Source organism: Gorilla gorilla, chromosome 7 (assembly GCF_029281585.2).
Source record: "Gorilla gorilla gorilla isolate KB3781 chromosome 7, NHGRI_mGorGor1-v2.1_pri, whole genome shotgun sequence".
NCBI classification, from domain to species: domain Eukaryota; kingdom Metazoa; phylum Chordata; class Mammalia; order Primates; family Hominidae; genus Gorilla; species Gorilla gorilla.
This window is the reverse complement of record NC_073231.2, coordinates 60,793,813-60,819,686: the sequence shown is the minus strand read 5'-3', so window position 1 is coordinate 60,819,686 and position 25,874 is coordinate 60,793,813. Positions and strand designations below refer to the sequence as shown.

At 33.3% G+C, this 25,874-nt stretch overlaps 1 long non-coding RNA gene across 1 annotated transcript in view; it reads left to right on the top strand.

Annotated features, from left to right (window-relative positions):
* Positions 1 to 7,783: 7,783 nt before the first annotated feature.
* The window catches only part of LOC129524280 (uncharacterized), a 42,077-nt gene continuing 23,986 nt past the window's right edge, over positions 7,784 to 25,874 (top strand). The window contains exon 1 of the long non-coding RNA XR_010134873.1: positions 7,784 to 7,838. This is a non-coding gene — a long non-coding RNA (uncharacterized lncRNA). The remainder of the gene's footprint in view (positions 7,839 to 25,874) is intronic.

Sequence of the window (25,874 nt, the reverse complement as noted above, 5' to 3'; positions counted from 1 at the left end):
ACATGAAATAATTAGGAATAAATTTAAGCAGGGTGGTAGAAAATTTGTATATTGAAAACTATAAAACATTAACTGAAAAAACTAAAGATACAAATAAATAAAAAAATACCATGCTCATGGACTGGAACATACGGCAAATGTCCATAGTACCCATAGCAATCTACAGATTCAATGAAATCCCTATCAAAATTCTAACAACATTTTCCACAGAAATAGAAAAAACATTCCTGAAGTTTATATATATGTACAAACCTCTGAATAACTAAAGCAATTTTTAGTAAAAAGAACAAAGCTGGAGGCATCACACTACCTGACTTCAAAATCTTTACAAAGCTCTAGTTACAGAAATACCTTAGTGCTGGCATAAAAACAGACACATAGACTAATGGAAGAAAATAGCTCAGAAATAATGCCTGGCCAATTGATCTTCAACAAAGATGTTAAAGAATGTCTCCTCAGTAAATGGTGCTGGGAAAATGGGATATCCAGATACAGAATAATTAAATTAGACTACTAGATCACACCATATACAACAATTAACTCAAAATGACTTGAAGACTTAAATGTAAGACCTGAAACTACAACACTACTAAAAGAAGATATAAGGGAAAAGCTCCATGACATGATTCTGGGCAATGATATTTTTGGATATGATCTCAAATCATTGGCAACAATAGCAAATATTGACAAACAAGATCACTTCAAACTGAAAGCCTTGTCTGCAGCAAAGAAAACAAGTAAGTGAATAGACAGCCTATGGAATTGAAGAAAATATTTGCAAGCCATGGATCTGATAAGTGGTAAATATCCAAAATATATAAGGGACTCAAACAACTGAATAGTAAGGAACACAAATAACTCAACGAAAAAATGGATGAAAGACCTAAATGGACATTTCTCAAAAAAAAAAATCTAAGTGGCCAATTGTATGAAAAAATATTAAACATTAATCATCACACAATGAAATATCACCTCACACCTGTTCAAATGGATATTATCAAAAACACAAACAATATGTATTTGCAAGAATGTGGAGAAAAGGAAACTCTTGTAAAATGTTTGTGGGAATGTAAACTAGTACAGCCATCATGGAAAACAGTATTATGAGTCCTAAAAAAATCCATATAGAGCTCTCATATGATCCAGCAATCTCACTAAAGTTGTTACTTGTTATCTGCAGGGCTTGGTTCTAGGACCTCCGACAATTACCAAAATCCATGATGCTCAACTCCCTTATATAAAATAGTATAGTATGTACATCCTCCTGTATACTTAGAATAATCTCTGCATTACTTATAATATCTAATACAATGTAACTGCTATGTAAACAGTTGTTATGCTATATTATTTTAAATGTTTTTATTTTTAATTGTTATTCCTTTTAAAAAATATTTTTCATCCACTGTTGGACTCTGTGGATGTAGAACCCATGGATACAGGAGGGTCAACCACACGTGGTTTATATCCAAAAAATAAAAATCAATATGATGAAATAATAACTGTACTCTCATGTTCATTAGAGCATTATTCACAATAGCCAAGATAATGTATCAACCTATGTCCATCAATGGATGAGTGGATAAAGAAAATGTGGTATATACACACAATGCAATACTATTCAGTTTTATAAAATGTTGCAGAAACATGGATGCATCTGGAGGACATTATATCCAGTGAAATAAGCCAAGCACAGAAAGGAAAATGCCATAATCTCACTTATATATGGAATCTGAAAAAGTCAAAATCTTAAAAACAGAGAGTAAAATGGTGGTTAGAGAAAACTGGGGAGTAGGGGTATTGAAGATATATTGGTCAGAAGACACAAAAGTTTAGTTAGACAGGAAGAATACATTCCAGAGAACTAGTATATGTCATGGTAACTGTAGTTAATGACGTATACTTGAAAATTGCTAAGAGAGTAGATATCAAGTGTTCTCACCACAAAAGAAATGTACGTGAGGTAATGCATACTTTAAATATTTTGATTTAGCCATTCCACTATGTATATACTTATATATCAAAATACCGTGTTGTACACCATAAATATATACAATATTACTTGTCAATTAAAAATATATTTTTGAATGGAGCCAGTGATTATTTTTAATCACTTTAAAAGATAACAGATTGATCTATTCAAGTTTTGGATAAGATTGAGAAATCACACTCCCCAGACTTCTGTAACTGAATGCAGATATAACACCTAAAATGAATCAATGGACCAGCTTTTTAAAGACTCTGAAATGTAAACTGTAGCATGGGTATTTGGGGGGTAAAAACAGAATTTGGAGCACTACTGATCTGGCAGAGAGTTTAACACTTTTCTCCTCCCAAATCTTTCAGCCAGGACTCAAAGGAACCAAAAACCCAGAAGCAGGCGTTAGAATGGATAGTGAAAGTTCCAGGAGATTCCTCTAGTTCTTAATCTAGAAGCAGGAAAGTGGATTTCTAATTCTCAGAGAGATTAGCAAGTCTACTGGTTTTTTTTTTTCTTTTTCCCTCTTCAGTCATATCTCAGCCCTTATGCCATCCCGTGAGATGGCAATGGTGACAGCAACAGATGCTGCATAAGGGACACACAGGCACCCACAAATCAGAAAGAGACAACCATGCTCTCCAGGGAAACTGCAGACCTCAACACCTGGGACAAAATTTCCCCACCCCCCGATTGTTTTTCTTGTGATCCTTCCACCTAATGGCTCAGGATGCAGGTACAGGCACAAAAACTATGTAGCAGAGAAGACTAAATAACACTCTATCTTTTGGGTGATTTCTGACTTCCAGAGCTACCATATTATAATATACAAATTTCTAGTTTTCATAAAAAAATCATAAGGCAAATCAGGAAACAGGAATGTATATGGCCTATTTGAAGAAAACTACAAGTAATCAAAACAGTGTAGTTTTGAATGTAAACATTTAATAGAACAATATAATGTTCTATTACATTGTTCAATTAGAAATAAATTAATAAAAATCATTATCAATTGATTTTTACAAAGTTGCAATGCCTATTGAATATTAAAAGGATAGTCTGTTTAACTCAGGTTAAAGACTGTCTTTAAATGGGATTGAGACAATTGGTTCTCCAAGAGCAAAAAAACCAAAATGAACCTTAAATCTTAACCCCACATATTACACAAAAATTAACTAAAAATAGTTCATAAAATTGAATGTAAAATGGAAAAAAATAAGCTTTTATTCAAAAGAAAGACTTTTTTTTCACTTGGGCTTAGGCAAAGAGTTCTTAGCAATGGTGCATTAAAAAAATTGAACTTTATCAAAAGTAAACACTGTTGCTCTAAGAAAGACAGAGAAATTGATGAAAAGACAAACAGAATGGGAGAAAATCTCTGGCAATTACTTATTAAACAAAGGAATGGTTTCCAGAATATATAAAAGCTCTCAAACTGCACAGTAAGAAAACAAACAACCCAGTTAAAAACTGAGTAAAAGTCTTAAATAGTCATCTGATGTAAGAGGATACATGGAAGGCAAATAGGCCCATTAAAAGATATTTCAAGATCCTCAGCCACTGGGGCTTTCAAATTAAAACCACAAGGAGATACCCCTTCTGAATGACTGAAATAAAAACATTCTGAAAATTCAGTGTACTAATGAGAATGTGTAATGACTAGAACTCTCTTACACTTTTGGTGGAAATGCAAAAGGATACAGGAACTTTGGAGGATGTTTCTTATAAAAATAAATACCCACTTACCATATGTCACAGCAGTTCCACTCCTAAATACTTGTAGATATAAAAAGTTAACAAAAACCATGACACAAATATGTAATATCTCCATTTGTAATCTCCAATAACTGGAAACAGCTCAAATGTTCTCAGTTAGCAAATAAACAAATTGTGGCACATTCACAATTGTGAATAAATTTAAAAAACAAGCAATTTATATATATATATATATAAACTAGGGTGAATTTCAAAGTTCTTTACTGAGATGGAAGCCAATCCTGTTAGGTTACATACTGTATAGGCCTATTTATTTCCCACTCTTGAAAAGACAAAATTGTAGGAAAGGAGAACACATGTCAGTGGTTCCCAGTGGTATGGGGAAAGGGTGTAAATACAAAGGAAACCTATGAGAGGCTGTTTTTTTTGATGTTAATAGAACTGTTCAACATTCTCATCATGTGGATGGCATACAAATCTATACATGTTCTAAAGATCATAAAAATTCATATTCAAAAATTAATTTTACTTTAATTAAAAGTAAAATTTTAAATGATAATTGACAACTCAAAGCAAAATGGTTAATATATTGTGGGGATTATAACATATGTAGAAGTAAAACATATGAGAGTAGGAAAATGATTGGGCTCTGGTACAGATTTTTGATAGTTGTGGAGACTGGCATACGTGGAGACAGTGGGTATGTGGAAACTTTCTGTGCTTTCTGCTCAATTTGGCTGTGACTCTAAACTGCCCTATTTTTTAGTTTATTAAAACCCTAAATTCCAAGTTAAAAAAAAGTCTGAATAGGTAAGAGGAATTGAAAGTTTTCTCTTATAGGTTTCTTACACAATATGTGAAGACAATCACGCATTTATGTGTAACTATTGTCAATGTCAAATACATAAAGGAAAACGTGATAGAACTGAAAGAAGAAATAGATTCACAGTTATAAGGAAGCAGTAGACACTTTCCCCTCAGTAGTCTAAATAAAACATAGACAAAAATATCTGTTAGGACATAGAAGACTTCTGAAAAACATTATTGACCAACTGGCCTATTGATGTTTATAGACCTGACGATAGTATTATACACATTTTTCCAAAGGCACATGCCACATGTGTCTTGGTGAATACTAAAGTAAACAATATTCTGGAACATAAAACAAATCTCAACGCAATTAAAATTGCTAGAAACACATTCTCTCATTACATTAACAAAAAATATCAGGAAAATCCCCAAATATTTGCAAAATCAGTAACAAAATGGTATATGGAAAATCCCCAAATATGTGGAAATTAAAATATACATTTCTAAATAACCAATGGATGAAAGAAAAAAAATCACAGTATAAATTAAAATATATTGTTAACTCAGCATAAATGAAAATAGGATTATAAAAATTTAAAAACTTAGCTAAAACTGTGATTAGAAGCAATGTATAGTAGTAACAGCTTATATTACAAAAGTAGAATGGTATCAAATATATTATCTATGCTTCCATTTTTAAAAAGCTATAAAAAGCAAATTAAACACAAAGCAAGAGGAAGCAAATGAAAGAATGACAGAAGTTACCATTAAAGTAGGAAACAGAAAATCAATAGAGAAAATCGAAGAGATGGAAAGCTGGTCCTTTGAAAAGATAACAAAATTTATTCCTCTAACCAGAAAGTGGGCACCATTGCAGAGCCTCAAACAAAAGAAGCAAATAAAAAGCAAACTAAGGTAGTGGTATTTAGAACAACATATTGTCAAATTAAAGGAAATAAACAAATTCTATGAAATATACCAACTATCAGCTAATTAAAGACAAAATAGATAAACAGAATGTCCAATATCTATTTAAAAAGGGGAATTCATAGTTTAAAAAAGCTAAAAACTTTAAACACGCATGGTTTCATGTGTAAATTCTACCAAATATCTAAGGAAGAGATATACCAGTTCCACACAATCTCTTAGAGAAATAAAAAGGAATGAGCATGTCTAAACTCACATCAGGCCAGTATTACCCTGATACTCAAATAGGTAAAGATCATACAAACAAAGGAAACTAAAGTAATATCCTTCAACAACAAAGTGGCAACATTCTTATCTAAATATTAGCATATTTAGTTTATTTTTGTACAGACCCTTTTAAAAGTTGAAGAAATTTTCATCTATCCTAGTTTGCAGTGTTTTTATTATTAATAGAGGTTGAATTTTCTCAAAAACAATTTTCTGCATGTGTTGAGATCATCACATTTTTTTAAGTCCGTTAACCTAATGAATTAGAATAATTGATTTTTTTAGTTGAAACAATGTTGCCTTTCTGAAATAGGCCCTACTTGGTATATTACTTAAAATAAATACACAAAAAAATTGCTAAAATTCAACTTCCATTTACAATCACCAACTCTGAGCATCCTAAAGATAGAAAACATCTTCCTCAATCCAATCAAGGAAATTGTAAAAATTTGTATAGCTAACATAATTTATGGTGAAAGACTGAGTTATTTCCCCCTAAGGTTGCAACAGACAAGGGTGTCTAATGTCAATAATTATATATTCAACATTGTACAAGAAATCCTAACTAGTAAAATAAGGAACACAAAAAGAAAGGAAAGCCATATGGATTGGAAAGAAATAAACAGGAATGTCCTCATTCAAGGATGACATGGTTGTTTATGTAGACAACTCTCAAGGAATCTATGAAAAAGCCCTTAGAACTAATAAGTGAACTTAACAAAGTCACAGATTATAAGGCCAATATAAAAAAAGAATTGAATATCTATATACTAGCAATGGTCAACTGACAATAACAATTTTAATAACGATGCCATTTACAACATCATAAAAGAAAACATGAAGTATTTTGGAATCAATATAACAAAATAAGTGCAAGAGGCTTTGCTTTGGGTAGATATTTGTGTTATTCAAATTGCACACTGAAATATAAAGAGCATAAAATAGTCACCTATCTTCTAAAAGAACACATTTAGAAGATCTATACTTTGTGATTTAAAGGCTTACTATAAAATCATAGTAAATAAAATATAGTATTGGTATAAAGATAGACATATAGATTAAGGGAACATAAATGAAAGCCAGAATAAGAGTCCAAAATATATGGTCCATTAGATTACAATGAAGGTGGTGGTGTCAGAATTTGGCCCCATCATGTTGACCACTGGTGTTGTTCATATGACTTTGTTACTTTTTGTGACAAAAAAAAACTATGCAGATGTAGTTAAAATAGGGAGATTACCCTGGAATTACATGAGCCCATAAAACAAGAGGAAAGCAGAAGTGAAAGTCACAGAGATGCAACAAAAGTATGAGGCAGAGAGATTTGAATGTAAGTAGAACTCGATCCACCATTGCTGGCTTGAAGATGGAAGGGGTCGTGTGGAAAGCATGAGAAGCAAATGAATTGTTCCACAATTAGTGAGCTCGAAAGAGGATTCTGAGCTCAGAAAGAACTACAGCCACAACCTGTATTTTAATTTTAGCACAGTGAGACTCTGAGCAGGAATCCAGACACATAGTGTCAAACTCCTGACCTACAAAATTGTGAGATAATAAGTGGATATTACTTTAAGTTTGTGGTACTTTGTTACAACCATGATAGAAATCTAATTTAGGTGCCAAACTATTTCAATGGTGAAGATAAAGTCTTTCAACGAATGATGCTGGAAGGTTTGCTATCCATATTCAAAAGAATGAACGCCGACACCTATTTTAAACTGTAAATATATATAACTCAAAATGTATCATATTCATGATTATAAGAACTGAAGCTCCAAATCTTCAGTGTAAAAACAGGAGGAAATCTTTTGGTATGTCGGCTTAAAGATGTCACTAATGGAATTCCAAATCACAAACCATGTAAGAAAAAAGGATTAATAGTACCACACTAAAATAAAAAACTTCTGTTCTTCAAAAGACATTGTTCAGAAAATGAAAAGACTAGTCACCGACTGGGAGAAAATATTTGAAAAACATATATGATAAAGGACTTGAATCCAGAACATATATAGAACACAACTTACATTGGACTTCTATGAGAACACAATGGAATATCACTAACCATTACAATGACTAACAGTAAAAACACTGAATTCAAGTGCCAGTGAATATGCAGAACAACGTGAGATCACTTATATTGCTGGTAGGAATGTAAAATGCTATAGTAATGTTTCTTATAAGGTTAATTGTACACTTACTACGGAACCCAAAAATCCTTCTCCTAGTCATTTGGCCAAGCTAAATGAAAACATATGTCTACATAAATATCAGTATATGAATATTTCCAGCAGCTTTATTCCTAATACAGGTATAGCTTGTTTTATTGTTCTTAGCTTCTTTGCACTTCACAGATACTGTGATTTTTACAAATTGAAGGTATGTGGCAACCCTGTGACAAGAAAGTCTATTGGAACCATTTTTCCAACAGCGTGTGCTCATTTCATGTTTCCGTGTCGGAATTTTGTAGGAATAGAGTATTCTAAGTTAAGGTATGTTTCTTGTTTTCAAGGCTTAAAACTATTGCATAGTTAGTAGACTACAGTATAGTGTAAACATAACTTTTATATTCATTGGGAAACCAAAAAGTTTGTGTGACTTGCTTTATTGCCATATTTGCTTTATTGTAATGGTCTGGAACTGAACCCACAATATCTCTGAGGTATACCTGTAGTAAAAATTTGGGAAAAATATCTAAATGCCCAATTATACATGGATGAAAAAATTGTGATAGACCACTACTTAACAATAAATGGGCTGAACTAACACATGCAACAACATGGGTAAATCTTCAAAGTGAAACTGACCCAAGAGTTCCATAGACAGTTTTGTGGATAAACATAGAAAAGCACCTTTCTGGCTTGAACCTAACATTTATTTCATCTGAGTTTCTTCCTCAGGAAAGACCTTCAGGCCTCTCAAAAAAAGTACCAGGCCGGGCGCGTTAGCTCACTCCTGTAATCCCATCACTTTGGGAGGCCGAGGTGGGCAGATTATGAGGTCAGGAGTTCGAGACCAGCCTGACCAACATGGTGAAACCCTGTCTCTACCAAAAATACAAAGATTTGCCGGGCATGGTGGCACGTGCCTGTAATCCCAGCTACTCAGGAGGCTGAGGGAGGAGAATCCTTTGAACCTGGGAGATGGAGGTTGCAGTGAGGCGAGATCGTGCCACTGCACTACAGCCTGGGCAACAGTGTGAGATGCCATCTCAAAAAAAAAAAAAAAAAGTAGCAAAGAACTGAAAGTCACGAGATCACCAGATCCAGACAATGAGATGCTGGACCCCTCATTCATCATTATTGCTTCCTTGCCCCTCCCTGGTTCCTGTTTTCTTACCCATTGTTCATTTCTTCCCTGCTATATAAACCCCTAGTTTTAGTTGGTCAGGGAGATGGATATGAGACTGAGCTCCTATTTCCTCAGCTGCAGCACCCTATCAAAACCTTCTTCCTTGACAATACTCCTTGTCTGTCATTGGCATTCTGTGCTGCAAGCAACAGAACCCAGACCAAACCTCTGGTGTACTGGTAACAAAAGCATTATACAAAGTGAAATTTGTCACAAAATGTTCCTACTGTTTGATTCCATTTATATTGACATTCTGGGAACCCCATTTAATAGGGAAAGAGGTCAGATCAGTAGTGGCCTAGACCCTGGAGCTTTACTGCAAAGTAAAGTAGGGGCTTTACTGCAAAGAGATATGAAGGAACTTCTTGTGTGATAAAAATGTTCTGTCTCTTGACGTGGGAATGGTTACTCATCCAATACAGTTGAGCCTTGAACAATGCAGGGATTAGGGACACTGACCCCACCTCACAGTCAAAAATCTGTGCATAACTTTTGACTCCCACAAAACTTAACTACTAATAGCCTGTTGAATGGAAGCCTTACCAGTAACATAAACAATTTAACACAGATTTTGTATACATGTTATATATTGCAATTTTGTAAAAGTTGAATTGTACTATACAAATTAAACCTCAACATTTTCACTTTAAAACATTTTAAAACTGCAAAAAAATTAAGTAGCTATAAAAAGGAATAATAAAAAGGAAGAATATTATCTTAGTAATTAAAAAAAGATTTTAGAAATGTTGATAAAACAGAACTGATATTGATGAAAATTGCATTTGTAGTTATATAAATTAGAAAACCAATTAATTCTCTCTCAAAAAAAAGAGGAAAGCACAGAGATGACTAGAATGTGACAAAATCTAAGAAAGAGTAGAATTTAGATATCTAAGATAAGTATTGTGGAAGTTTTAGGGGAACAAAAAGTGAAGGGAGAAGAAATAATCAAAGAAGTATGGTGAATACCTAAACTTTTCAAATCAAAAGACACAACAAGTACTGGTCTTGTTTTATTTAAGGAAAGAACATACATATGCTCAAATACACCTGTTGTAAAATTAAAAATAACTACTGGTAACATATCAATAGAAGAAAAAGTGAACGTAAAACTTGATAAAGTTTTATGCTGTAAAATAAGAAAAGGAAAAAATGGGGGAATACTAAGAAAGCCTAATAAACACAGTGCATTAAATAAAGTTTAATAAGTAAGACAAATATATCAATTATTGATAATATATTTGCTGAAACTAAATTTTACTACTACAAAATAAACATTTTAAACTAAGTTTAAAACAGAAAAAAAAATCTAGCTATATGGCACTATGGGAGATACACTATTAAAATAATGTAAAGGAGGGTAAGTTTTTTTTATGTGTTTGAAATTTGCAAACTGTTACTGATACAAGTAAAAACATTAAAATATATACAGAGGATTTAAATAAAGCATTTAACAAGATATATTATTATTTGGTTTCCCTTAAAGAAGGCATGATATTTTCAAATAACCATAGACTATTTAGAATCAGGCAGTAGCTCATAAATAAAATTTTAATTACATAAGAAAAAAATAGATATTTTAGAGACCCCCAAATCTGACCAAAACATAGTACAAACAACAATGAAACCATTTAAAACCAACTTTAAGATATCCAATCAAAAAATCTAACAACTGGGAAATTTTAAGACAATTTCTCAGGTTAAAGAATAAGCCATGATTGAAATGTCATGTATTTAGAAACTACCCGCAATGTGAAAAAGGTAACAAATACAACCTCTATAGGCCTAAACCCCATTGTTAACAAACAAAAATTATTTAAAATGAATCTTCTATAAATCATGTATAAAATGATGCTCTTCTACATGTTCAATGCTATGTTTTCCTGTTACTCTCTCATACAGAATATTTCTACAGTCCTCTGCTGTTATGTCTTTATGTTTTCATTAATTTTCTGAGTAAGAAGAGAGCCAGGCCTGGAGTTTTCTGAAAGACAGGACTTCTGGATTGTTAAAATTCTTCTCCTAAAATCATACACAGAATAGAGGTTGACAAATATAACCCAGTCCAATTTCTCGTTTGTAGCAGATAGTCATCCAGAAGCTCATGGACTTCAGTGGATTCTTTGGTTCTGATGTTAAAATACTTCAGCTGTTCTTAAGAGGCAGAGAGTAAAATCCTCCGCTATAGAAAGATTACAAATAAAATAAATCTACTGGCCTGCCTTCTTTGGAAGGCCTCCAGTCATACACATTAGGAGATCTCCAGTCATACACATTATGCTTTTTATTTTGAAAATATGCATTCAATCATGTTTTCTTCTGCATTTATTGTTTCTGAATAGGTTTCAAGAAGAGATGGAAGGGCCTCAATTCTTACTAGTTCCCTACATAGATGCCATTCAAAAGAGGAAAGGCACTGAGGTTTTTGGCATAGACCCTAAGTCTGCCTGAATCAATGGCATAGAGTAGTCTGTTAGAAGGCAGTTTTTTAACTTTCCACGTGTCTACACTTGTTTGGTTACACTTAGGGAGTATGCATTAGCTAGAACGCTTTATTTTTATGTTTTATTTTGTTTTTACATCAAGCTTTTGGCAATGTAACAAAGACCATTTTCTAGGAATTTGGGAATGTTTGGCATTTGTAAGAAAATTTTATGTCTTGTATTTATACTGTATTCTTACAATGAAAGTAAGCTGGAAAATAATGTGGAATAGAAAATATATTTACTATTCATTAACTGTAAGTAGACTATTATAAAGGTCTTCATTGTCATTTCCATGTTAAGTAGGCTGAGGAGGAGAAAGAAAAGAAGGGGGTCTCACTGTCTCGGGGTAATAGAGGCACAATAACATCTGATTATAAGTGGACTTGCACGGTTTAAACCAATGTTGTTCAATGGTCAACTATATCTATGTCTGTTTACATTTGCTTCAAAATCTGTAAAATTACTTATTTCAATAGCACGTTTATTTTTAAAGTAAACAATGCATTAGACCAAATAATATCTCACAATTCCAAATTGTATTTATTGTTGATTTAAAAATACTAAATAATATTTAATCTCTCTACTTCTCTAGATCACTGACTGCAAAGTCCATACCCTACAGCTGTAAGATAATTTAAATGAGTAAAATTACTTAGGGAATATTGGGTACTGTAGTAAAACAGAACTCACATGGTCCTTGTGAAATAGGAATAGTTGCTACTCAACTCATGATGTTACACAACAATAAGGTCTAGTGTTGCAAGACCTTCGAAGCTGGAAGTCCAGAAATAAAATTAAAATCTGAAGTTTAAATGCCAGACATTTTTTCAACTTTTAAAAAATATTTTATAGATCAAACAAAAAGCATTTGGAGAAGATTTGACCTATGGCCCAACAGATTACAACCACCATAGACAGTCTACACCAAATATCTAACAAATTTATCATAAGAAGACCTGAACATATAAACCTTATTTTAACTATGTAGAAATATACTTAGTGAATTGCGTTGTATTTTTACCATCAGATTTTACAAAGAGTTGATATTTGCAAAGTGTAACGTGTATTCAATAATCTTCCACCAAATTGTTAAGATAGGTTCAATATCTGATGATTAATCAGTGCAGTTCACTGTATTAATAGACTAAATAAGACCATAACAGAAAATGCCCATGAACATATCAACATAGAAAATATATTAGGTAAAACGCATTCATAATACAAATGCTCAGCAAGTTAAATATAGAAAAGGACATTTCTCAGTCTGAAAAAAGGTGCGTACGGAAAATCTGCAGCTAACATTACATTTCCCGATGAAAGACCAAATTATTTCCCCCAATAACCAGAAAAAATGCAATGAATGTGTTTTGCCTAATCCACTTTCAGCACTCCTATTTAACATCTTACTTGAAATTTTAGCTAGTGCAATAAGGCAAGAAAAAGATTATTATTTAATCATAATTGGCAATTAATGTATGTAAAACTGATAAAACACAAGAGAAAATCTTTGAAAACTTGAGATAGGCGAAAGTTCATAGAAATAATATCAAGTTCTTACACAAAAGAAAAAAGAGAGAGAGAGAAATTAGACTTCATCAAAATGTAAATACTTTTGCTAAATACACTGTTAGGGAATCAAAAGCCAACCCACTCAAAGACTAGAATAGATTATTTACAAATAATATTCTTGGCAAAGGGCTTATATCCAGAATATATTTTAAAATGTTCTCAAAACTCGACCATAAGAAAACAAGGAAGCTATTTAAAAAGTGGACAAAGTCTGAACTAACACTTCATCAAAAAGGCTATTCAGTTGGGAAATTAAGCACATGAATAAATAATCAACCTTATTAGCCATTAGGGAAATGCAAATCAAAACCACAAACAGCACTACACATTATTACAATGTATAAGAAAAATAAAACCTGACAATGCCAAATTATGGCAAGAATACAGAACAACAGAAACTGTCATTTCTTTCTAGTGGGAATGCAAAATGGTACAGCCATTCTCCAGAAAATATTGTGGTGGTTTCTTATAAAATTAAACATACACTTACTATAGCACATAGCTACCCTACTCCTAGATATTTACCCTATATAATTACAAATGTATATTTATACTAAATCTTTTATTGAATATTTATATCACTCATGCATCATTCATACATCATTCATAACCACCAAAATTAGAAACAACTTAATGCACTTCACTGTGTGTATGGATAAACAAAATGAGGTATCAATACAATGAAATTTGAGCAAGCCGTGAAAAGGAATGAGCTATTGATACATGCAATGATGTGAATGGATATTAAATGCATTATGCTAACAGAAAGAATCCAGTCTGGAAAATTTGTTTATTGCACAATTCCATTAAGTTAAGATTCTAGAAGTGGTGAAACTATGGGCACAAAAAACAGAAGTGTGGTTGACAGGATTAGGGGTGCAGGAGGGTTTGACTACAAAGGGAAAGCACCATGGAATTTAATGTGATGATGGGACCTTTCTGATCCTGGTTGGTTGTGGTGGTGGTTATACGAATCTATGTATGTGTTAGAAATCATAGACCTGCACACTAAAATCACAAATTTTTTTATTTCTATAGTATACTACATAGTATATGTATACTATACTATATATACTATATATATTAATGTGGTAGTATACTATATATATTAATGTGGTAGTATAATATACTATATTAATATGCTATGAATTTATATACAATCATAGGTAAATTAAAATAAATCTAATTACCAAATAGCTGTCCAGAATAGAGTAGTATTCTTAGCAGTTTTACAAAACTTAGACACTTTCTATGTATTACTAAACATTTTTATCTTAGACCTAAATCTCAAATCTAATAATTCTAACCTAAGATGGAAAGTTATAAATGCACAATAAATAGAATAAAATTCAGTTTTAAAACCCTGGAGGTAAAATATCTCAGGCAAAAATCAGAGAGATTAAAATACACATGTAGAGAGATTCTTGGTGTCAGTTTGTATGGTAGGACTATCCTAAAGGTATAGCCACTGCTTCTCTAATATGACAAAAGACTTTTATAGATGTACTCCTGATACTATTAGAAAGAATGACATTTTATGTTTGTTTGTCTCCTACTTTTAGTACCTATGAATTCTAATGGTAGAGCTGTCAAACAGATGATATGATAGGTTTTTTATCCAGCACATCTTTACAAAGTATGTAATTTTTCCTCATACGCGATCTCAGACCGTGCATCTATTTGATTTACAGTAGTGAGCTTCATGGCAGGCTGAATTAAAGCAACTGTACTCACAATCTGTTCAGATTGGAAATGTGTCAAGAGAGTCTTTGGTGGGTTACTGACAATTTGCCAAATTTGCTCCAAGCTGACAAGTAATGGCTTAGCTTTCTTGAATGGCTCTCTTAGAGTTGTGCATAATGTAATATGGTTACACTCACAGACGCACACACACACTTTGATTTTGTTAATAAAACTTATGCAGTTAAACTTTCAAAGTTTGTTTATGTTAATCAGTGGTTACCAATATATGCTTTATAGACTCCTGGTGATGGGGAGGATGTCACAAAATTACCACAAGAGTTCTAACAGTGTGGATATACACCAACCAGAATTCTTGGAGTGCAGTGGCACAATCTTGGCTCACTGCAACTTCTGCCTTGCAGGTTCAAGCCATTCTCATGCCTCAGCCTCCCGAGTAGCTGAGACTACAGGTGTGTGCCACCATGCCCAGCTAATTTTTGTGTTTTTAGTAGAGATGGGGTTTTGCTATGTTGGTCAGTCTGTGAGGACACATTTTCAAATGCACTTGACAAATTATGTGGCATATAATGACAAAATACACAAATCTTAATCATTAATCAATTCATAATAGCTTTTTATTGTTACATATTTTCCCTAGTAATGAATACTAAAATTGTAATTCCATTATTGTAAGGGTGAAGAAAATATTTTATTTTCAAGGGAGTCATCATGTGTACATTCAGAACCACCAGTGTAGGCATGTAAACCATGACAGGCATAATTATATTTTTTCAATTTTTTGCTGCTTTACAACACAATCAGCTGAGAAACATGCAACATCTTTGAGAGAAGTTAGTGCTAGTGTTGATATAGGACCTTTTAAAAGATCTATATTGAAATTTTATTGGATTCCTTTTTAAAAATACTGCTTAACACAAACAGGGAAAACTCACTATTACTAGCTGTAAGAACATCAGATACCAGGATCAGCATAACAAAGTAACAGTTACTCTACTGCAGGAAATAGGGACAGGTGGTCCCTGCAGAAAACATGAACACCACCACACCAAAGAGCTCTCCCCGTCACGTTCCCCTGGTTTCTTCGCTCTTGCTTCATTCTCTCTCAGTGACTTTTATTTTGTACCAACTGTAGAATTAGAAATATATTTCCTATTTGAAAATACATTTCAGGTGTGTTTTCCATGTTTTGCTGGAACTAGTGCAACCCATTCAGAGCCTTTTAGGAGATTACTCTATGAAAAATATTCCCTGAGCAATATGGATGTTTCTGTTTGGCCAGAGTAAAACTGATTTTACTTGAATCCAAACAATTGATCACATTATTGTCTGGCTAACTGCTCTGAGCCAATGCCCATTTGGTTAGTCTTCTTAATAACAGTTCACAACCAATTTAATGGGCAGCTTTTCTGACCTATTGGATGGAGTACTGTACTCATGGGGGTGTTATAAGTATTACCTTCATTGCTCTAGCTAATTGGTATCGATGATTGAGATGACAAAACATCATCACAGCAAACGCAAAATGTTCTATTAGAAAGTTAATAAGGTAGAATAATCTGAATGAGAAAATAAATGTGTTCATATTTTCTTAGTTGCAGGCTCTTGATAATAAAATGAGAGGTATTTTCTTAAGAAAGTAGTGAGGAGCTTCATATTCAGGCAGTCGGACCTTCATTCTGGGTTACCGTGGCCTGAAGATACACTGAACATCTTTGAGATCTGATACCTGACTTCAGTGTCTTGTCAGTAATAAGGAGTGGTACAGGCTGTGGGAACACCACATGCAAGAATGAAAACCACTAAAGCCCCAGTCTGGTTTTGCTAGTTGAGAATTTGGGCTTTAGGTTTTATGTAAAATATCCACATTTTAATTGCTGGAAATGTATACTAATGTATGGGTCAGTACTTTATTGACTCAACAAAGCACAGCAGTCAGCTAGACCTGCCCCATTGACCATGGTGTTTAACAGTGGGTTAAGGCCCATGGGAGGATTTAGCTACATATTTTGAGAGAGGGAAGTGATAGAGATGCCATGGATTTTGAAAGATGAAGGAAAGAAAAGTGGGTACTTCAAGTTTCACAGGTGGAAGAAGACTAGTTCCCTCTCAAATACAGGGACATAGAAATAAAATGCCTTGTGTGGGAATAGCTACATTGGCACACAGAAGCATGTTCCATCTACAAGCTTCTGCTCTGGGTGCTTCATGGCACTGAACATCACTGCTGGCTATGAGCACTAAAATAGTGCCTGACTGATGGGGGGCTAAGGGTGACAATGATAAAGGTTGGACAAAGGAATCCATTATGGGCAGCAAAACATATTCCTTTTTCATTTCTCTGGGTCTCGTATGATGCAATGTAAGAGGGGAAGTTCCAATAATGATAATATTCAAGTTCTCACAAACTTCAGCAAGAGTAAGGGCTCAGCCAGATCAAATTAAATCAGAATATTTTAAAAGAAATACAACATACCTTTCACATAAAGTGCAGTTACAATAACGAGAAAACTTAGAGGGTACACAATATGAAAAATATGAGCTCAATTTAAGAGAAGAAGGAGACTGAATCATAATTCTAAGAAGAATTAAAGCCCAAGAGGCTTATTTCCAACTTCCCTCAGACTGGAAATCTCTTGATCACATGTCACTGGTCTTTGACCACTGGAATCAAGTAAGACATTTTCTCTTTACAATGTTTTACTTAGTGTAGTGTTTGCAAGCATAAGGGTTAGAGTTAGACAGCCTAGACTTGATTCTTGCCTTTCGACTCTGTTACTTGTGAATTTAAACAAGTTACTTAACTTCTGCCAAATGAAGATAACAGTAGTACCAAGAGTACTCAGTGCTGTGCAGATTAAATGAGTGTCGAAAGAGTACCTAGCATGGTGGCACAGAGTGAGCATTCAGTAAATCTAACTATTCTGAAGACCGCTATCATCATTATTTCCATTACCATTAGTAAGGCTTTAAGCCTTTATCACCTAGGAAATCACAAAATTCTAACATCTCCCTGCCTCAGTTGGAGTTCTCTGGTATTTTCCTCATATCAACCTAGCGGGAAGCCCTTAAAATAAGGTTTTTATCATTTTTCCCCTGTATCTTAAAGACCTTCACTATCTCTCCATTACCTACATAATCATTTTTTAAAATTTATGTATATTTGTAGCTTACACTTAGCTCTCTAACTATGTTTCCTTGCCTGTGTCTTAAGTGAATGGTCTCCTAGGTATTAGTCTTGCCCTTCACACTTCTGTTTAAGTACTTCAATGATTAAAATATTTGGTGACCTACTGATAAATTCAAATATTTCTTTCAGGAAAAAAAGTTGAGAGACAACATTTGCTCCACATATATCTGTGGCCGGCATGGTGAAGAAACTTTCACACATATTGTCCCTATGGTCTTATTTAGCCTTCACACAACATAATTCTGTTTGGAAATGGAACCCTGGGTGTTTTGAACTCTTGATGATGATGGACTTAAAAGAAAATGGATTAAGCATCAGCAGCATAGTATGCCTTGGGCTATTGATGTCTTAAATATGGTGTTACCTGATACTGAAAAACACAAGGTTTGGGAAATAAAGGACAATGCAATCATTATATGGTTATCTTAGAACATGGAGCCAGACCATATTGTTATGGATAGGACTGTGGTATATCTAGTGAATATTGCAATCAGGTGGCAGGAAAGGTAAGTGGACCTTAGTTGAGCAAGTGAAAAAACTTGTCTTCCTTATAAAAAGGAGATCAATCTTGCTCAGACTCTAAGGTTCTGAGATGCTTCCAATGAGGGCAGAACACAGATATAGATCACAGGTAAAGCAAGGAGCAAGTCTAGAAAAAATGTGAGGATTTTCCCTAAGCAATTATTATTTTCTTTGTGGTATTTTCCTTCTAGTGTCTGTATGGTTTTCACTAAAGTCTACTAAATTTGCTGCTTGATCTCTGCTGAGCTGTGTGAAATTGAACAGGGCACTAGTCTCTTTGGCTACCTGGTAGAGCCCATTTATAGCTGACCCACTCCCATGACCCTCAGTGCCAGAAAACAGCTGATGTGCTTTACATCACACTATATTTGCTTTACAAAATTTTTTTATAAATGGAATAATACAGAAGGTAGTCTTTTTGTTTTTGATTCCCACTTAATGTTTGCTGGTATTCTTTATGTTATCCCACAGGTCTCTGAATTTATGTGAAATTTTCATCAATCATGTTAATACCTTTTGGTAATTATCATGTCTGGGAATTTATATTTGCTGATTCATTGTTGTCATGCTTGCCTTTAACTCTTCAAATATGATTTTGCTTTACTTCTTTGAACATATTTATAATAGTTGCTTTGAATTATTTTTCTGATACATTGAGATTCTAGGGACAATCAAAATTAGTGCATTGACTGCTTTTATTTTACACCCAGGATGGGTTACACTTTCTTGCTTTTTGTGAGTGCCTTGTAATTTTTGGTTAAAAGCTGGGCATTTAAGGTCATATAATTTAACTTCTCTGAATTCTCATTCCCCCTGCTCCAACATTTGTTGTTGCTGTTTTTTTTGTTTGTTCATCTGTTTACTAACTCTCCTGGTCTAAATATATGAAATCGTTTGACAACACAAGACAATGTTATAAATTTGGCTTTAAACGTTTGTATAATATATAAAGAAATTATAATTCTAAAGGAATTATGAGGGGGAAAACAGCTTTTTGATTTTATACTTGATATGTATCACTTTGATGCTCCCTGTCCTTTTCTGTGGAACTGAAATAATTTCTTATCATAATGAAGAACTTCTTTAGTATTTCCTGTAGTACAGTCAACTAGTGACAAATTCTTAGTCTTCTTTTGTTACGCTCCCAAGAAGTCTGACTGAGAGGAGGAGCAAGTAAAGAATCATAAATAATACTTAATGAAATTCAACTTCAGGAAGAGCTAGAGCAAGAACAGAGTTACAAATAAACAAAGGAAGAACACTTAAGGATATCTAAAACAACACTAAAAAGACTCCTCACAGGTGAACACTATGGGTTTTGAGTTAAAAATTCTAGTATATAAATTCAAGTGAAGTTGGTCTCTGATAAATTAATGGCCTGGAAAATCAAGTGCAGGAAATATCTCTAAGTATAGAGCCAAATGATACAGAGAAATCACTTAGAAAAGGATTAAAAACTAAGAGATGGATCTAGGAGATCTAACATAAGAAAAAGTGCTCCAGAAGGAGAAAAATGAATAGATATAAGACGGGCAATCAAAAAAATATATATACATACAAAAAAATTCATTCAGCAAATAAGAGATCTGTTTCTAAAGATTAAGGAATACTGTGTTTTAATACCAAAATAATAACAAAAGCCAACCACCAAGAAGTATTTTGGTAAAAATACACACACACACACACACACACACACACACACACGGTTCTGACAGAACAAATCATCCCCCTCTTTCCCAACAGCAAACTGCCTTTGGGATGTTTGTTGGTAACTACGAAAGTTGGAAGGCAGTGGAATAGCATCAACAGACTAGTGAAATAAAGAGTCTTATTTCAGAATCCTGTGTTCAACCAAGATATTATTCACTTGACAGACTGTTTTTTATTTTAGATCAAGAATATTCAAGAACTTAGCATATTACCCAAGTGGCCACCAAAAGAAAAATATTTGAAAAAGATTCTAACAGCATATGAGGCTATAAATCAGGGACCTTGGGAAGACAGCAGATCCTGGGAAGAGAACACGGTGGTGAGCAATCACTAAGCATGCATTTAATGATAAGTACAGACCATCTGGAAATATATAATATGAGTTTAGGAAAAACTATGGAGGCCAAGGCGAGCAGATCACAAGGTCAGGAGATCGAGACCATCCTGGATAACACAGTGAAACCCCGTATCTACTAAAAATACAAAAAAATTAGCCGGGCGTGATGGTGGGTGCCTGTAGTCCCAGCTACTCAGGACGCTGAGGCAGGAGAATGGCGTGAACCCTGGAGGCAGAGCTTGCAGTGAGCCCAGATCTCACCACTGCACTACAGCCTGTGTGACAGAGCGAGACTCTGTCTCAAAAAAAAAAAAAAAAGAAAAACTATTGAAACGAAGAGGTGTACATCAAAGTAAATTCTGTTAAGTTCAAAATTATCCCAGCAAATCATATAAATGGAGACGGAGAAGAAAACAGAAAAAGTTTTCTAAATTTCTCACTGAAGGGAGGGAAAAAGTAAGAGAGAAGAATGCAAATTATGAGAGACATAATATTCTATGTTATGAAAAAGACAGGAAAGAAGATAAAGATCGTTAGAAAAATGTACTGGGTGGTAGTTATTTAAAAATGATTTTAAAAGAGATTAATATCTATTAAGTTTTCAAGGGTGAAAATGAAGTGAAGAACAAGTTGTCAAAGGAGTAAAATTAAGGGAAAAGGTAAAACAATCTAAAATTTAAAATCAACATAGAGTAGATGAAAATATCAGTTATAATACTTTTTTTACATTTTAATATTGTAGTTAGGATATGACCATAATCAATAAAGATAAAAATTTAAATTAATAATAAAAAGAAATGGCTAAAAGATACAAAGTTTCAGTTATTCAAGATAAATAAGTTCTAGAGATCTACTATAAAGCACAGTGCCTATAGCTAATGATATTATATTGTATACTTAAAATTTGCTATGTTGGTCAATCTTATGTTAAGTGCTCTTACCACATATACACAAAAACACCACATCATCATCATCATAAAGGCGATGAGAGAGAACTTTTAGAAAGTGATGCATATGATCATGGCCTTGATGGTGATGATTGTTTTGAACAGGTTTATACTACCTCCAAACTCCTTACAACACATTCTATTAATAAATAAAGCTTTTTAAATGTCTCTCATACCTTCAATAAAGTGATTTAAGAACAAAATATAAACTTGACCTATAAATGAAACCTAATACATTTATTAAGTGTTTAAATGCATTTTCTATGTCATGATATAAATTTTAAAAATAACTAAAGTAATTGAAATATGTTAAATATTTTGAAATTAAAAATATTTTCCTAGATTAAACAAGAAGTAAACAAAAAGTACTCATTATCTAGAAACCAATGGATAGAATACTTTGTCAAAAAGAAACTTATGGAATACAGTAAAAGTGGTGTATCAGGGAATAGTATGATTTTAAGTGCCTGTATTCATGCAGAAAAGAGAAGAAAATACTATAAAATAGATATCTTTGCAATCTTGATAAAGGCACAAAAGAGAGCAAAAATAGACCAGAAATGAGAAAGGAGATAAGGAACCACTAGAGATGACTACAGACATTACATTGGCAGAAATTTGAGACCTGACGAAATTACATGCTTGCCTAACAACATTCTGCCAAAATATCGTAACTGATGTTAGAACAAGTGGAGAATTTGTGGACATTCGAGAGATACGAAGTTAACATGAAAAAGGCCACTAGGCAAATGGTTCCGGAGTTGAGTTTTATCTAATCTTTAAAGAACAAATAACTCTAAGATTACTCAAATCAATAAAGAACAAAGTTCCACATGTGATTTATACAGCCATCATTACAAACAAACCTGAAAAGGAAAAACAAATATGACATTATGAATCAATCCTTTTATTACTAAGGTTATAAAAATTCAAAGGAAAAACTTAGTAAATGGAATCTTGCAATGTATTATAAGAATAATACACTATGAGCAAGCAGTTTCTCTTAAAGAATGCAAGGGTGGTTCAATATCAGGAAATTCATCAATATAATCAACTGAATTAATAAGTTAAAAGAGAAAAAGCATATCATGTGACAAAATGCAGTTATTAAATACTGCAGCCATTGCTAATAAAAAATTTAATAAAAAGAAATAAAAGAACAACTTACATATAATAAAAACTATCAAAAACTGAAGACAAATATCTAAAATGGTGGCACTACAATCATTTTAATTAAAATTAGAAACTATTAAGAATTTCTACTATGATATTACTATCATTGTCTTTGAGGCTTTAGAAAATGCAATATACCAAAAAATATATAATATAAATACTTAAAAAGAAGAGCTACTTTTATTTCTTCTTCCTGACATTATTACGTACCTAGAAAGTCAAAAAATATTGAGAAAAAAGCAGAATTCTTAAGAGAATTTCATAACGTGAAAAAATACAAGATAAATATCCTCAATTAATAGCTTTTATATACCCTGGCATAAAATTTTAAAGGTGAAAATGGAAAGGTATTCCATTTATAACAGAGACCAAAAACCTTCTATAATATTAAAAATATTAAGAATGTTGTTAATATTCAATAATTCAAATTGAATTAAATTAACAAAATTGATAATTGAAATGTAATATTAAATAATTAAAATATTCTTAAAATATTAAGATTAAAATATTAAATGATATATTTCCACAATTATATATAAGTTCAATGAAGTGTCAATGAGCATTTTCAGAGACTCATTTGAAAATGTATAAAATGATTAAAGTTCACGGTGGATAATAAATATCTTAGAAAAGATAATAAAGTTATGAAGATAAAAAAATTGAGAGCGGACTTGCTTACCAGATATTGGAACGCACTATATGTTCATCACATCAGTGTGGTACGGTAGTCACCCTTTATCCACAGTTTCAGTTTCCGTGGTTTGTTACCTGCCATCAACCCTGTGCCGAAAATACTAAACGGAAAATTCCAGAAATAAACAATGCGTAAGTTTTAACTTGCCTGCAGTTCTGAGTAGTGTGATGAAATCTTGGGCCGTCAGGTTCCGTCCCTCTCAGGACATGAATCTTCCCTTTGTCCAGCAGATCCACGCTGTAACAGCTTTCCACCTGTGAGTCACTTAGCCGCCCTTTCTGCGATCACATCGACTTTCTGGTATGGCAGTGCTTGTGTTCAAGGAACAGTTATTTTATCTAATAAAAGTCCCAAAGTACAAGAGTAGTGTTGCTGGTGATTAAGCTATGCCAAAGAGAAACAGTAAAGTGTTTCCTTCAAGTAAAAAGGTGAAAGTTTTCCACTTAATAAGAAAAGAAAAAAAATTGTATACTGAGGTTGCTAAGATCTATGGTAAGAATGAATCTATCTGTGAAATCATGAAGAAGGAAAAATAAATTTGTGCTAGTTTTTGCACCCCAAAATGCAAAAGTTACAGCCCAATGCTTGTTAAGTAGTTAGTTAAGTTGGAAAAAGCACTAAATTTGTAAGTGGAAGACCTGAGCAGAAACGTGTATGAATAGATGGCAATCAGGTTTGGTGCTATCTATGGTTTCAAGCATCCGCTGGAGGGGTTGGAACCTATCCCCTATGAATAAGGGGGGAACTACTGTATTAGGATAGCAATAGATAAATACATCACACAAATAAATAATTCAGAATTAGATCCTATGCATTTCCTTTTTCTGGTGTTTAAATTTATGGCAGATTTCCTTACTCTTTAGTGGTCATTCTCCTGAAAACTAGCTTTGTCTTCATGAATAATGTTGGCACTATGTGCAATTCTACATTCAGGGTTCTCATTTAGGAAGACAAAGTCCCCGCCCCAACCCCTTCTGTTGAAACCTATGGATCAGCCATGGATAAATGTGAGAGGACAGGCCGGGTGCAGTGGCTCACGCCTGTAATCCCGACACTTCGGGAGGCCGAGGTGGGCAGATTGCTTGAGGTCAGGAGTTCAAGATTAGCCTGGTCAACATGGTGAAACCCCATCACTACCAAAAATACAAAAATTAGCTGGGTGTGATGGCATGCGCCATTGGTCTCCGCTACTCAGGAGGCTGAGGCCAGAGAACCGCTTGAACTCAGGAGGCAGAGGTTGCAATGAGTCGAGATTGCCCACTGCACTCCAGCCTGGGTGACAGAGTAAGACTCCATCTCAAAAATAAATAAATAAATAAATAAATAAATAAATAAATAAATAAATAAGAGAGGCTAACTTAATATCATTGACCTTGAATTTAGGTTTGCAATTTTGAAGCTATAGATTTAAATGCTAAAGAGAAAATACAGATAATCACATCCATTTGGAGAAAATATGTAATCTTAGATCAAGCTTCATTGTTTAGAGCCACACTATCATCAGGATATATGACTCACATCTTTATGGCTAAACAAATAACCTTTCATTAAATCTAAAGTGAGTAGTACCGTGCAATCAAGGGCTGTGAAGAGTTTATTTTCTTGGCTCTTTTTGTTGTTCTTTTATAGCACATTTGTGTCCAGTTTTATTGTTCGAAACATATTCAGGAGACATTATTTTAAACAAAATTGATTGTAATATGGTGATTTAAGTCATCTAGCCATTAGATCTATTTTAAAATTTTGGAAAGGAAACACTGTTTTAGCAAAATTAAATAGAGAAAATTGTGGCAAAACGTGCAGCAATAATTTATTTTTGCAAAACAAAAAGCGTAGAACTGCTCTCTAATTACTAGCCTTTGAGGCATTTACAGCTAAATTAAAATCATCATTAGCTGTTAAGTGTGTTTGCTTTGATTAGTTCCTGTTTTATGAGGTTTTAAGCAGAAGTAATTTTGTGGTATTATTAATGAATTTAATGTTAAGTGGAAAAAAACTTTTGTTATCTGACAAGTACCAGCTCTGGAATTAACAGTTTAAATTTTGTCAAAAGTCAGAGATGCTTTCTAACATATTTGCCAAGTATTGAAAATGATTTTTTTAAGTTATCTTAAAAGCTAGTGTAATGGAAAAAAAGAAAATGCCAGTCTTATTCCCTTAACCATTATATCTCAATGTTATAAAGGAGAAAAGCATGGACTTTTAATATAGTCCTGTTCAAAACCACAATTCACCACTCTGACAATTTGGACCAATAACTTAGCCAACCTACACTCAATATTCTTCATCTATAAAAACGGGAATATTAACATCTTTTCCAAAAAAATAGCTTTAAAGATTAAATAAAATAGTGAATGTTAAGTAGTATAGTGTCTGTGGTACGTGCACTCAGTTAAGAGTTAATCTCTTTTTCCTTTCCTTTCCACTTGATCTTGTGTGTCTAAAGATATTAGAAAACTAATTCCAAGCATCTATCCAAAGATAAATGGAGGGATTTAGCAT